Source organism: Xiphophorus hellerii, chromosome 23, assembly GCF_003331165.1.
Source record: "Xiphophorus hellerii strain 12219 chromosome 23, Xiphophorus_hellerii-4.1, whole genome shotgun sequence".
Taxonomy (NCBI): domain Eukaryota; kingdom Metazoa; phylum Chordata; class Actinopteri; order Cyprinodontiformes; family Poeciliidae; genus Xiphophorus; species Xiphophorus hellerii.
Genome location: NC_045694.1, coordinates 30,256,385 through 30,270,762, shown reverse-complemented (window position 1 = coordinate 30,270,762; position 14,378 = coordinate 30,256,385). Strand labels below are relative to the sequence as shown.

Below are 14,378 nucleotides of genomic sequence, written 5' to 3'. Positions count from 1 at the left end.
GTGTTTCTTGTTCTCTGTCAGGTCCTTGTCTAAACTGTAGTTGTCTTGTGTCTGCTGTCGGCCTATTACTGTTTACCAGTTGCTACCAGAGTCTAGGTACTAGCGTTTGCTCCTCTGTGCTGCCTGAAGTTTTGTCCTTTTTTCATCATTAAACCACATCACATGGGTTCTCCGCTTTATCCTCACCATCTTCACCCCCATGTCATGACAGAAGCACCTGACCAAGAACAGGTGAGGTTGCGTTAGACTCAAGCATTGAATTCATGAGAAGTTTTTTGTACTAAAATACCCACATTTACAGAGAATTTGTTTGGTGCATTTTTGTTAGCATGTTCTTCCTTCTTTCTTATAGCTTAATATTCCTATAAGATATGCTACTTATAAGATAGGAATATATTATAGCTTAACTGGCAGCCCACATTAACAAAATAATAGTGAAATAATATTGATCACAGAACACTATTTATAAAAGATAAAAAATTTCCTACACAGAAATCCCTAAAAAAATGTGAAATGTAGGACAAACAAAAATTTTTCTTCACATTTATTTATTTACTGTTAATCTATAAGTAGGATTTATTTAAATTTCCATATATATCATTTTGTCTAATACTATTATATATCTAAAAAATGTACCATCCAAACTCAACATAAGCAAATAATAAAACCATAGTAGTCGACTAAGAGCACAAAAACTGAAAATGTTCTCCCTAACCCTAACCCTAGCCTTAGTTAGTGAAGTGGTAGTACTTCTAAAATAAAAATTTGCAGAAACATGTGCTTATGTGTCTGTCATAAGCAGATCTAAGATTTAATTACCCACAGTAATAATTTGCTCTGTACAACAGCTGCCAGGGAAGATGAGTATTTTTTAGCAGGAAAGATGATTGCTGTATCGATTGTACATGGGGGACCGGCACCACATTTTCTCTCAAAGAACCTGGTCAACTACATGATAGGGAATCCAAGTTTCAGCGCCACTGTTGAAGATGTTCAAGATGAGGAGATAGGGAAAGTTCTAAAGCAGGTAGGAAATGACCTAGGTTTAGGAAATAGATTTATTGTATGCCAACTGGAGATTATTTTCACGTTCAGATTAAGATTAGGAAATTATTATAACAAAATAGTAATTTCGTTTTCTCAAAGCTTGACAAATCTTTTTGTTTTGAAAGGCCTGATTTCAGCCTATCTCAAGAAATGTGAAATCACAAATGCACAAAATGTTTATGCTATTTTTGTATTCATAACGAAGAAGTTGTCAAATTGATAGTTCTGTACTTCTTCTTATAATAAACTGCTTGTTTTATAGGTCCTGGAAGCTGAATCAGATGAATCTCTGCTAAATATAATTTTTCAAAACAGCGGGATGTTCCAAACTGCTGGTTGCTTCAGAAGTGTGAAGATTTCTGAGAAGAAAACTTTTGTAGAGGAGTATCTCAGATGGTACATCCTTGACAGAAACCACAGTGCCATTCAACGGTAATTACTAAACAGTGAGCTATTAATATTATATTATGTTATAAAGATTTTAAAACTATTCTAAAATTCGATGCTCAATACTCAAGATCAATGACATATTTCCAGTTGTTCACACCTGCCACTGATATCATGACGTTGTAATTTATTATGAAAAACTAATTGGGTATAAAAAATTGTGATCAAATTATAGATATGAAATTACTTGATCAGATATCAAATTTAACAAGCTTCTTTCCTTAATTGATTTTGTTTTTTATCTTTGGTTGGTAACATCTTTGTGTGTCCTTCTGAATAATTATGTGAAATGTTGTAATATATTGAGCAATACTTTCCAAATTCTGAGTTTCACCACTTTTATCATCCATTCAGAATTTTATGTACAATAGGTATAATCTTCTTTTGTCATCATAAATATATATATATTTTTTTTTAATCATTGTCAGATTAATCATAGGTATGGCACATGAATAATTTTTCAATGTGATTTCTAAAAATATACTGTTGCATGACACAATTTTGTTTTTTTTTGCACAGTGAAAACATTTTTTTTTAAAGTTTGAAATGATAAATTTTTACTTTTAATGATGATTTTTGAGCACTGTGAAAGGTTAGCTTTACTTTGTATATTTAATTTTCTTTTCTTTTTAGACATATTGTACTACAATGTGGTTCACATTTACACAGGACTTAGAATACCTCATATCTATGCTATGAATAAAGTGCAGTGTGTATGTTTTTATCCTTAACAGATTCAAAGATGGACTGGCAAGTCTGGGGTTTTTCGCTGCACTGCAACAGCATTCCAGTGTCCTGTCCCCAGTCCTATGTTTCTCTGCCAAGGCCCTGACTGCTTCAGACTTGGAGACCATGTTCAAACCAGATCTCAGCCCAGTAGGAACCAATAGGCGGCAAAAGGAGGGCAAAACTATCGTCTTCTGGGCAGATTATTTGCTTGATTGCGAAGGTTAGTAAGGACGGATTGTGTTTTATTCTAAAATTGTTTTTTTTCCTTTGTTTTATTAGGAGGAAAGCATACATAAAAATAAATCATTTGTGCAATGCATTATCTATTAACTACATTGCTTTTAATTTTTCAGAGAAAAACACTGCTGTATGTCTAGAGGAAGTCCTGATGTTTGCTACAGGTCTGACAGCGATTCCACCAGCAGGCATGATGCCATCCCCACATCTTGAGTTTTTGAGTGATTCACCCTTTCCTGTTGCAAACACCTGTGCAAATACACTGAAACTGCCACTTTTGGAATCTTACGCTGCTTTTAGGGCTAACATGGACTTTGGAATACAAAATGCTCCGGGATTCGGATGCTACTGAAACTGAAAGAAGAGATTTCTTGGCAGTCTTGTTCTAATGCTGTTGGCATTCAGCTAATTTTGTGATGGTTGCTCCATGGGTCCATGTTGTTCTCCATTTCTGGGTGGCAAAGCCTTGCCATAATTTCTGAAAAGATTAGATAATATGATGTCCTTTTCAAAGTGATAGCTTTGAAAGGGACATCAGCTCATGAAGACAACAATCCGTTAGGGCAAATTCTGTATTTTTTTTTAGAGTGGTGTATGTCTGGTTTAGGCTCACGGTCCGGGCATTTCTAATATGTCCATAATATAGTTTTTTGTATCATCTTAAAAGGGGATACACTCGGCTTTCATTTAAGCCAAGTTTTGAATCTGACCAACTCAGGTCACCAGAGCTTGTTAAAACAAAATAACATGAATCCTTTTCGCCTAACCAAGAAACATTGTTTGTAATCCAATGGTATCCAGGGACACAAGAGTTGACAACTGAAATACTCAGACTAAGAAATCCTGAAATGTACCAAATCTATACTACCATGCAGTCATGTTTTTATGTGGTTATTATGGATTACATAATGGTGGACTAATCTAAAAAACAGTATATGGTATACATTTCCAGATTTCTTAGTCTGAGTATTTCAGTTGTCAACTCTTGTGTCCCTGATGTCCCTGGATACCACTGGACTAAAAACAATGTTTCTTGGTAAGGCAAAAAGAGTTTGTGTTATTTCTGTTTAACAAGCTGTGGTGACCTCCGAGTTGGTCAGATTCGAAGCTTGGCTTAAATGAAAGCCGAGTGTATTCCCTTTTAAAATGATACAAAATTTTATATTGTAGAGCTTTGACAAATGCCCGTATCGTGAGCCTAAACCAGACATACACCAGTCTCAAATAACAGAATTTGCCCAAAGGGATTGTTGACTTCATGAGCTGATAACTATGAATAAACTGCCACTTTAGAAGGGCTATCCTTCTAAAGTGGCAGTTTATTCATAGTTATCAGCATGATTTCATATGATTTTCATATGATTTTGCTATCATATGAAAATATCTAAAAATAGATAATATTTTATGTTATATGTTCTTACCATAACAATGAGTTTTCATTTGAGTAAAATGAACAGGACACAAAATATAAAAAAAAATTTATTCAGGTTGTTTGTGTCTACAGCCTTGCTATGTGTTTGAGGAATAAATACAGTTCCATAGCTGACTCCCAGTTTTGTGACTGCTGTTGTCCATGTTGTTGCATGACTTGCTGTAGGTATTCCTCGATGTCTTTATCACCACACAAATCTGTCACCTGACTTGCTTCTGGGAAAACATCCAGATCACTGTCCTCAACAGGAAATCCACAATCTCTTGAACCATATCTGCAAAGTCAGAATATAATTAGTAATAGAATTGTGACAAATATTTTATATATTTAGTACAAGTACTTGTAATTGTCTGTTTTTTGGGGGGGGTTTGCTGGCTATATGACACAGTATAAGTGAGCACTATCAGTGACAGCTTATACAGTGTATCACAAAGTGAGTACACCCCTCACATTTCTGCAGATATTTAAGTATATATTTTCATGGGATAACACTGACAAAATGACACTTTGACACAATGAAAAGTAGTCTGAGTGCAGCTTATGTAAGAATGTACATTTATTCTTCCCGCAAACTAACTATATACAGCCATTAATGTCTAAACTAATGGCAACTAATGTGAGTACACCCCTTAGTGAAGATTTCTATAGTGTCAATATTTGGTGTGGCCACCATTATTTACCAAAACTGCCTTAACTCTCCTGGGCTTGGAGGACATGTCAAAGATGTTTTATTGGGTTTAGGTCTGGAGACATGCTTGGTAATCAGACTACTTTTCATTGTGTCAAAGTGTCATTTTGTTGGTGTCATCCCATATACTTGAATACCTGCAGAAATGTGAGGGGTGTACTTACTTTTGTGATACACTATACATTAACAGCTATAGGTTACTTGTACATACTTGTACATAGATAATAGATATCCTAACTTGTGCTAACAACACTTCTGCATTATTATGTAATGTCAAGCATTATTTCTATTTGTGAAGATGTCAATTACCTGTGAGGCAAGAGATAGAGTTCGTTTGGAATCCCCCCAGGACATGATGCAAGTCTGCTTGGCCGGATCCTGTGGTTATTCCAGAGATTTTTGCATTCATCCAGGTCTTTCTGCAGAACTCTGGTGAAGCAGAATCTGAGCAAGCACTGGTGCTCAACGCTTCCGTTGAAGTTTCCGGAGTCTCTTAAATCTCCAAACAAGTCCATCCAAAACTGAGACCTGAGGATACATTGAATTAGAAACGGTTCTGTTCTTTTTCATTTTAAAATGATTAAAAGATTGTCTGTCTTTCTCCATGTCCATAACATTGAAAGCATGCTCTAAATCTATGTCAAACTGAATATCGCATCCTAATTTTCCAAGTACAAACTAAAAATTTGTATAGCATCTGTAACCAAACAATGAAAAATTCTAATTTGGAAACAAAATATTTGCTAAAGCCTTATGAAAATAAATGTTTGAAACTAATTCAATATGGCATGTTAACTGGCAAAACGACAGCTATGTGACTGCCAACTCCATAGGCACTTCCTATGGAGTTGCCATGACAACAATAAACAAACCACAAGCTTAGAAGTAGCTTTCACCTCATCCTTTATTTATAAACAGTAAAAGTATGTAACGTCTATTACTCCATAACGATTTTTGAGTACTCTACCCACCTGTGTGTAATACTAAAATTAATATCACAAATATGTATTGTAGTACTTACTGCAGAACCTGCAAAATTTGCTTAACTAACATAGAGCTTACGTGTACTGTATGTTACTAAAGTCACCAGAACCTTGTTTTTCACACGAAGAGTTTGGACCTACTTTACAAATCCTTTTTAAACTCAGACTGTATGCTTCCACGGATTTCAGACCGTGATCAGCTTTCGCTGTACTTGACATCTGAAAAACACAGATATGTACCCACCTTCCTCTTCTGAAAAAAGACCACCATGACTCGATGCGTTGATTCCCTGTGGATGATCCGTAACTGTGGCTTGATGACCCAGCATAATAATCCGTGTGCGCATGGCGGAGGGTACACTGTATTGCTGCCACAGTCCCGTTCTCTGTGCCGAGGTCTGTTCGTAGTCTCATTGGTATCACTCCAAGACTCTTGACACAGTTTATATAATGCTGGGCAATGACAGAAGGATTGTTGTTTGTTGCCCCACAAACAAGCCACATCATTCTTCTCGAAAATCCATCAATGCATCCTGAGATGGCCAAGCCGAATGGCTTCAGTTTGTCGTAGCCGTCTACATGCCATATGTAATTGGGCCCCATAGAGTGATAGGTGCGCCTTGTAAATCTCCTGCGAGTCCTCAGAGCGATGCCTTGAGGGTTCAGCTGCCTCAGCAGTCTCATTACAACATCACGTTTGACACACAGGTTGTGTTTTTGTTTGAGAACTTGCCACATGGTCCGATAGCCAAATAATTGCCCTGGTCCTCTCAGCTCGGCCGTAATGGCACGCCTCACTTCCCGAAGTGGAGAGTAGTTGTGTCTTCTATGTAGCCCCACTTCTTTTAAATAAGTCTTTAGTGAACGCATACTAACTGACACTTTGTGGTTGGTCCGAAGCATGTCCAGTATCACCTCATATGTATGTCCTGAGTCAAAAGACTCTCGAATAGCAGTAGTAAGGTTTGGATCACCGAGAACATTCATGTTATTAAAAAACACGTTGTAGCCAGAATAACTTCCGGTTCAAAAGTAAAACGAGCTGTAGTCCAATCAGCGATTTCTTAGGTCTCCCACTGGGACATACCTTTTCCGTTGTGTTTTCGTTAATGTGTTGTGTTTTCGTTAATGTCGTTCTGTTTTCGTTAATGTTGTTGTGCTTTGCACCTCAGGGCCACCGTACATACATATATATATATATATTGAATTGGAAAGAGTGATATGTGTTTATACACATACATATATATATATATATGTATATATATATATCTATATATATATATAGAATTGGAAAGAGTGATATGTATATATGTCTACATATATATATATAATGATGACATCATTATATATATATATATAATGATTTATTATGTCATAATAATGACATAATAAAGTGTCATTATTATGACACTTTTAATGTCATAAGTTTGAGGCTTTTTAATTATAACAATTAAAAGGCCTCACATCTATCTATCTATCTATCTATCTATCTATCTATCTATCTATCTATCTATCTGTCTGTCTGTCTGTCTGTCTGTCTGTCTGTCTGTCTGTCTGTCTGTCTGTCTGTCTGTCTGTCGTTTTTGTAGGAAAACTGGAGCACCCAGAGAAAACCTTTTGTTTAAAGCAAGATTATTTGATTTTACTAAGAGAGCAAATTACAATGTCTGTCTGTGACTTGTGTTTTTAGAGAAACTGGAGCACCCAGAGAAAACTTATATTTGAAGTAGGATTACTTAATTTTACTAATAAAGACAATTATTTATCTCTATCTATCTATCTATCTATCTATCTATCTATCTATCTATCTATCTGTCTATCGGTCTATCTATCTATCTATCTATCTATCTATCTATCTATCTATCTATCTATCTATCTATCTATCTATCTATCTATCTATCGGTCTGTCTATCGTTTTTGTAGGAAAACTGGAGCACCCAGAGAAAACCTTTTGTTAAAATGACGACCAATAACTTAAACTTACTAATACCGTGTATGCTACCTTCAAAGATAAGGCCTCATATGTCTGACGTAGCTAACAATCTTACAAAGATGTTATGTAAACAAATTTGAAGAACCATCCATCCATCCATCCATCCATTTTCTTCTGCTTGTCGGGTCGTGGGGGCGGAAGCCTAAGTATGGAGGCCCAGACTTCCCTCTCCTCAGCTCCAGGGGAATCCCCTCACATTCCTTGGCCAGCTGAGAAACAATTATTCATTTTGTATGGGAATGGATGGGAGTTTTACAATGTTATTCTCAGTCTCTTGGCAATCCTCAGGGAGGTGTATAGAGCTAGAGTCCAGTGAGGGAAGTCTGGCAGGCGTGGTACTGCTAACCTTCTGACGACTCATTGAAGATCTGCAAGCATTGCTGGTTTTTCCCTCACAGGACTTGGAGCTGCTTCTCCCTGGTCTTGCTGCTGGCAGAGTCCCCTGAACAGGCTGTTTGCATTTCTGATGGCTGATTTTTCTTCTTTCACCTCCACACACTCTGTCCAGCTCAATTAAGGACAGCATGTCTCTCCTCTCAGCCTCACGAAGTTCCTTTTTCTCCTGCTGTTTGCGTCGTATCTGGGAACCCCACGAATCAATCAGACAAATGTTAGCTGCAGCTTTTTTCTCCTTCTCCAGTTTTTCAACCTTCTGCTGTGCAGCTTCCCGATGTTTAATGTCTTCCATTACCTTTTCCTCCATAGAAGTCCTTTTCATATCTTCTTTTTTCTTTATCAGTGAAAGTTGGTCGTACACGATTTTTTTACGTATTTCAAGACTTGTGTTGTTGTCAGCAATGTCACAGTGACTGTCACAATCTAGAACGACCGATTGATGATGAACAGCTCTTCCTGGCTCAGTAACGTTGTTCTGTGTCTTCAGGTTCTGCTGAGCCGCCTTCTTCTGTCTACTTTCCTCACCTCGGTATCCAGGAAGAATCCCTTGCCTTTCAGCCCTGTCCATTTCCCTCTTCTTTTTCTCTTTGCGTTTATGTCTGGCAGCCAATTCATCAGCCAGAGGGTTTTGCGTTGGAGTTTTCTGTTGCTTCTGTATTTTATGTGACAATGTGGCAGTCTCATCCTCGTAAAACATGTCACAACGCTTTTCCTGTAAAAGAACATCACATTTCTTCAGTACGTCCTCTAAACTGTAATCACTAGATTTCTTTTTTTCTTTGGTACGCAGAGTCTCATTCTGTCTGAAAAATTTCCGGCATTGCTCTTTCTTCCGTCTCCTCGTCTCAATTTCCTCAGTTTGATGGAATCTATCTGACTCCATCATGGCAGCCCTGTATTGCCTTTCAAGTTTAGCTTGTTTCTCCTCCTTCTGTTGTTTATATAGAATTTGAGCATCCCAGGTATCAGTCAGAGACTGTTTCATTTCATCTTTCTTCTTCCTTTCTTCTTCGTCTTGCAACTTCTGGAGTAACTGCTGATTGGCCCTCTCTGCACAACGCTTGTTCTCCAGAAGAATGTAATTGGCAGCTTCTTTCCTCTTTATTTTGTCTAGATTGTCGTAAACAATCTTTTTACAATCCTGTTGCGAAAGGACCTTTTCAGGAAGCCTCATCTCACGCTGGTGTTGAAACACAGATATAGAAGGAAAGTCTTCATTTTTCTCCCGCATAGCCATTTCTTTAGAAAAAATGTTCTCCTCTAAAGTGTCTTTCGCAAGTTCTTTTTTCTTCAGGTCCTGTACGATGGGTTTCTGTTCCTTTTTACATGACAAAGGCTTCTTAAACTGTTTGTCATGTTTGTCTTTCCCAGTAACCTCATTGCAATTAGCTGTGGACACAGCTCTTTGTCTCATTTTTCGTTCATGTTCTGCATGTTTTGTATGTATGGTCCAGTATGAAACAACGGTGTTTGAAGATTCTTCCTGCTCTCGAAGTCGCAAAGCTTGGTACAGTTCTTCATTTGGTTGTATCTTCTTTGTCCTTACCATAGGAATAATAATCTTGGGTAAACGAGGGGAGTCCATCTTCCTTTTCTGTCTCACGGTGCAAAGAGAACAATTCACTATAAATCCGCTGGGTTCTGCAGGTCTGGCTCTAGAACACAAGTGACAAACTATTTAAGAGGTTTCAGAGCTGATGTCATAGACCTATGACACAAAGCATCTGATCCTAATGACATCATCAGTTAGGTAGAAGTGTAACATTAGTTGCTATTGCTATGGTAACCAGGAAAAGCTCTGAAGTGATTCAGACCTTCTAGTAAAGGAGATGTTTCAAACCATTAAAACATTTCCAAATAAATTCATTCATATTAAGACAGATGAAACTTTTCCCAACAATTTAGACTAGTTTCTGCCAATGTGGCTGTAATTTAAATAGGCTTAACAATGCAAAAAACAATCACCTGGTTTCCCATTAAATCTGCTCAACAGTGTTTTCCTCATCAAAAGACATTTTTGATGAGGAAAAGTGTTGGATGAACTCAGGTTAAACTGTCTCTCATTTAGACATCTTTAGCGCTTTGTTCCTTTATCTCATTTTATTTTGTATGACACATGACTTCCAGTTTTTGATTTGATGTTATTTTATTTTTATTTTGCTCTATATATGTTGTAGATGTCAGGATCTGTGTTTTTCTGTGTTTATTTAGAGTTTTCTGTGTCCTTAAGTCTCTTCGTTGTCCTGTGCTCCCCTTGATTGTTCCCAGGTGTGTCTCGTTTCTGTGATTACCCTCCCGTGTATTTAACTCCACCTGTGTTCCTTGTTCCTCGTCGGGTCCTCGTCAATGTTAGCTTATTTGTCGTCAGTGTTTCCTTGTGCCTGCTGTTCGTTGTTGGACTGAGTTTATCCATTAAATTCATCATTTTTCATCATACCTGGGTCCGCTGCATCTGCCTCACCACTCCACCACACCGCTTCATGACAGTAGGACCCGACCAAACCGAACGGTGAGGCTCGCCTTAAAATGGACCCAGCTGGAGCGAGGTTGCCTCCTAGAGGGAAGAGCGGCCCGAGGCGGAGGTCCGGCAGGGAGGACAGGGAGCTGGCTGAAGCTCTCGCCGACCTGCAGCGGGAGCTTTTCCGGGGAACAAGGCTGGTGTTAGCACCCCCCGGATATGGCCCCCGTCGATTCCTTCGTCCGGGAAGCCAGCGACGTGAGCCGCCGGTGGAGCCGGCCCCTCGTCGCCTTCCGGATCCCTCACCTCCGCTGTCAGCCCGGAGACGGCGACGTGAGCCGCCGGCAGACCCGGCCCCTCGTCGCTTTCCGGAGCCGCCACCTCCGCTGTCTGCCCGGAGACAGCGACGTGAGCCGCCGGCAGACCCGGCCCCTCGTCGCTTTCCGGAGCCGCCACCTCCACGGTCAGCCCGGAGACAGCGACGTGAGCCGCCGGTGGACCCGGCCCCTCGTCGCCTTCCGGAGCTGTCACCTCCGCAGCCGCTTCCAAGGCTTCGCTGCGGCTCACCCCCGCAGCCGCTTCCAAGGCTTCGCTGCGGCTCGCCCCCGCAGCCGCTTCCAAGGCTTCGCTGCGGCTCGCCCCCGCAGCCGCTTCCAAGGCTTCGCTGCGGCTCGCCCCCGCAGCCGCTTCCAAGGCTTCGCTGCCGCTCGCCCCCGCAGCCGGCCCCGAGGCTCCGCTCCGGCTCACCTCCAGCCGGCGCACCCGAGGCCGAATCAGCCGGCGTTCCAGCCGGCGTTCCAGCCGGCGCATCCGAGGCCGAATCAGCCGGCGTTCAAGCCGGCGCACCGGAGGCCGAATCAGCCGGCTTTCCCGCCGAGACCCCGACTCCCGAAACCCTCTACGTTCCCTCCGAGACCCTGACTCCCGAGACCCGCAGTGTTCCGACCGAGACTCCCTGCGTTCCTACCGAGACCCCCTGCGTTCCGACCCTGACCCTCTGCGTTCCTCCTGAGACCCTGACCCTCTGCGTTCCTCCTGAGACCCCGACTCCTGAGACCCCGACTCCCTGTGTTCCTCCAGAGACTCCCTGCGTTCCTCCAGAGACCCCGACTCCCGAGACCCTCTACGTTCCCTCCGAGACCCCGACTCCCGAGACCCCCAGTGTTCCGACCGAGACTCCCTGCGTTCCTACCGAGACCCCCTGCGTTCCACCCGATACCGAGACCCCCTGCGTTCCACCCGAGACTCAGACCCCCTGCGTTCCACCCGAGACTCAGACCCCCAGTGTTCCACCCGAGACTCAGACCCCTTGTGCTCTGACCGAGACCCCCTGTGCTCCACCAGAGACCCTACCTCGGGGGGCTCGTCATCGCCGTCTGTGGGCGGTCCCCGGGACTCCCCATTGCCACCTCCAGCGCCGCGGATGGCCGCTGGACCGCCTCCGGGGGTCACGCCTCCGGGGTTCCCGCCTCCTGCGCCGCGGACGGCCGCCGGACTGCCTCCGGGGTTCCCGCCTCCTGCGCCGCGGACGGCCGCCGGACCGCCTCCGTGGTTCCCGCCTCCGTGGTTCCCGCCTCCAGCGCCGCGGACGGCCGCCGGACCGCCTCCGTGGTTCCCGCCTCCAGCGCCGCGGACGGCCGCCGGACCGCCTCCGTGGTTCCCGCCTCCAGCGCCGCGGACGGCCGCCGGACCGCCTCCGTGGTTCCCGCCTCCAGCGCCGCGGACGGCCGCCGGACCGCCTCTGTGGTTCCCGCCTCCAGCGCCGCGGACGGCCGCCGGACCGCCTCCGTGGTTCCCGCCTCCAGCGCCGCGGACGACCGCCGGACCGCCTCCGTGGTTCCCGCGGACGACCGCCAGACCACTTCCGTGGTTCCCGCCTCCTTTGCCTCCGCCCACCCTGTGGGTAGTTTTTTGTTTGTTTATGGACTCTTGGCCCTTCTTGTGTTTCCGCCCACGATGGTGGGTTGTTTTTTGTTTTTCTGGACTCTGGCCCCCCCGTCCGGCGCCCCTCCGCCCACCCTTGTTGTGTTTTTGTTTTGTGGGCGTCTGGTAGCCGCCCTTGAGGGGGGGGTACTGTCAGGATCTGTGTTTTTCTGTGTTTATTTAGAGTTTTCTGTGTCCTTAAGTCTCTTCGTTGTCCTGTCCTCCCCTTGATTGTTCCCAGGTGTGTCTCGTTTCTGTGATTACCCTCCCGTGTATTTAACTCCACCTGTGTTCCTTGTTCCTCGTCGGATCCTCGTCAATGTTAGCTTATTTGTCGTCAGTGTTTCCTTGTGCCTGCTGTTCGTTGTTGGACTGAGTTTATCCATTAAATTAATCATTTTTCATCATACCTGGGTCCGCTGCATCTGCCTCACCACTCCACCACACCGCTTCATAACAGTAGAATGGCAGCTTAACGGCAGAAAGGAACAGAAGATTAGCGGCCCTATTGATAGAGGCACAAGGTATGTTTCTTTTGTAAATGAGGATGGTTCTAATTTTTTAATCGATTGAAATTGTGAATTTGTTGTATATAAACACTAGGGCATAGTTTTGAATTAGAGTTGATATTTTTAGAGGCGAACATTATTTTTAGTTGAAACGTTCTGGTTGTAAGAGTGTGTTTTTGTAGCTTACACTGTCCTTTTTGTGTGTGTGTGTGTGTGTGTGTGTTTGTGCATACAGCTATTACAGTGAAACTCAGGGTTTACTTCCAATAAACAATCCTTCATTTGGGGCTGGGGGTGTTGCTCACTTTTTTTTATCTTTAATCCTATTAGGCGTGTGCTGCTGTTCATGCCTGTATATATGTGTGGCCCAGTGTAGACAAATGAGCCAAACACATTCAACTGAAAAACGGAAGTGGGTTTTATTCCCGACTGTCCTCAGATGGAACAGTATTAATTTTGGTTTGATTTGTATGGCAGCGCATTGCTATCACACAGGAAAAAAAATATTTTCAATGCTATCACACTATAGCGTGATACTTATCTTAGACGTGATACGTACCTTGTCTAAACGTGATAATTGTGTGTCCAGGAAGTGGCGGAAATTCAATGTTGAACTTTAGAGTATGGAGCATTATTATCATCGCAGATACAGGAGCTTTACTGTTCATTTTAGGCTGCTTTCAAACATCAGTGTTAGCATAGCTGGCACGTGTCATTCTTTGGTATTCCTAGGCCTGTCACGATAACAAATTTTGCTCAACGATTAATTGTCTCAGAAATTATTGCGATGAACGATAATATTGTTTGAAGACCTTTTTTCACTGATGTAATGGAAATGACGTAATAATGCATGCGATTTCCTGCCAAAGATAGATACACTTTAATTTCAAAAGAACACTAAACACTGGAACTGATAAACAAAATAAACAAAACAACCAAAAACAAAAATAAAATGGATTCTCAGTCTCCATTAACAAAAAATTTACTTGAAAAAAAACTAAACAACATAAAGCCAAAGTGGAAATAAATACTGCATTCAACCAAAAGAGTGCAGATTATGAAGTCTGTATACTATGTTGCCCTTCAGTAATAATTAGATTTAAATAGAGAAAATGGGCACATCGACTACCTGATGCAATAATTCACACTACAAGGTTTTTTTGCCCCTATTTTTCCCCTTAAGACAATGTTAGAACGCCGGCCGTTCTAACATTGTCGCTTACGATTTCGTAACCGATCATCCTGTAGTGTTTGGTGTGTTACGGTAGATCAGGGGGCTCAATACGTCGATCACTGGAAGGTTTTGAGTTGATCTCGACAGTTGGTGACAAACTGAACACCGCCAGGACGATGAGACCAGAACTTCCTCTTCTGACACGTTTATCAAAATATTCACTAAGGTCCTAAACGTTTGTAGCTTCATTAAAGAATTATATCAACAAATAATAATCAACAAAACCTGTTAAAATTTATATTCTCAGTAATTATTGTTTCAACAACGTGTTGCGCAATTCAGTGCGTTTCAGTTCCATTAGC

General features: G+C 42.2%; 2 long non-coding RNA genes across 2 annotated transcripts; one reads left to right on the top strand and one right to left on the bottom strand.

Moving 5' to 3' along the window:
- The first annotated feature begins 741 nt into the window (after positions 1-741).
- LOC116713904 (uncharacterized) lies at positions 742-3,762 on the top strand. The gene is made up of 3 exons (XR_004337942.1): positions 742-1,479; positions 2,229-2,443; positions 2,577-3,762. It is a non-coding gene; the product is annotated as an uncharacterized LOC116713904 (long non-coding RNA).
- A 95-nt stretch (positions 3,763-3,857) lies between these two features.
- Positions 3,858-6,377, bottom strand: LOC116713905 (uncharacterized). The gene is made up of 2 exons (XR_004337943.1): positions 4,890-6,377; positions 3,858-4,166 (listed from the first exon to the last, which is right to left on the bottom strand). It is a non-coding gene; the product is annotated as an uncharacterized LOC116713905 (long non-coding RNA).
- Between the last annotated feature and the right edge of the window lie 8,001 nt (positions 6,378-14,378).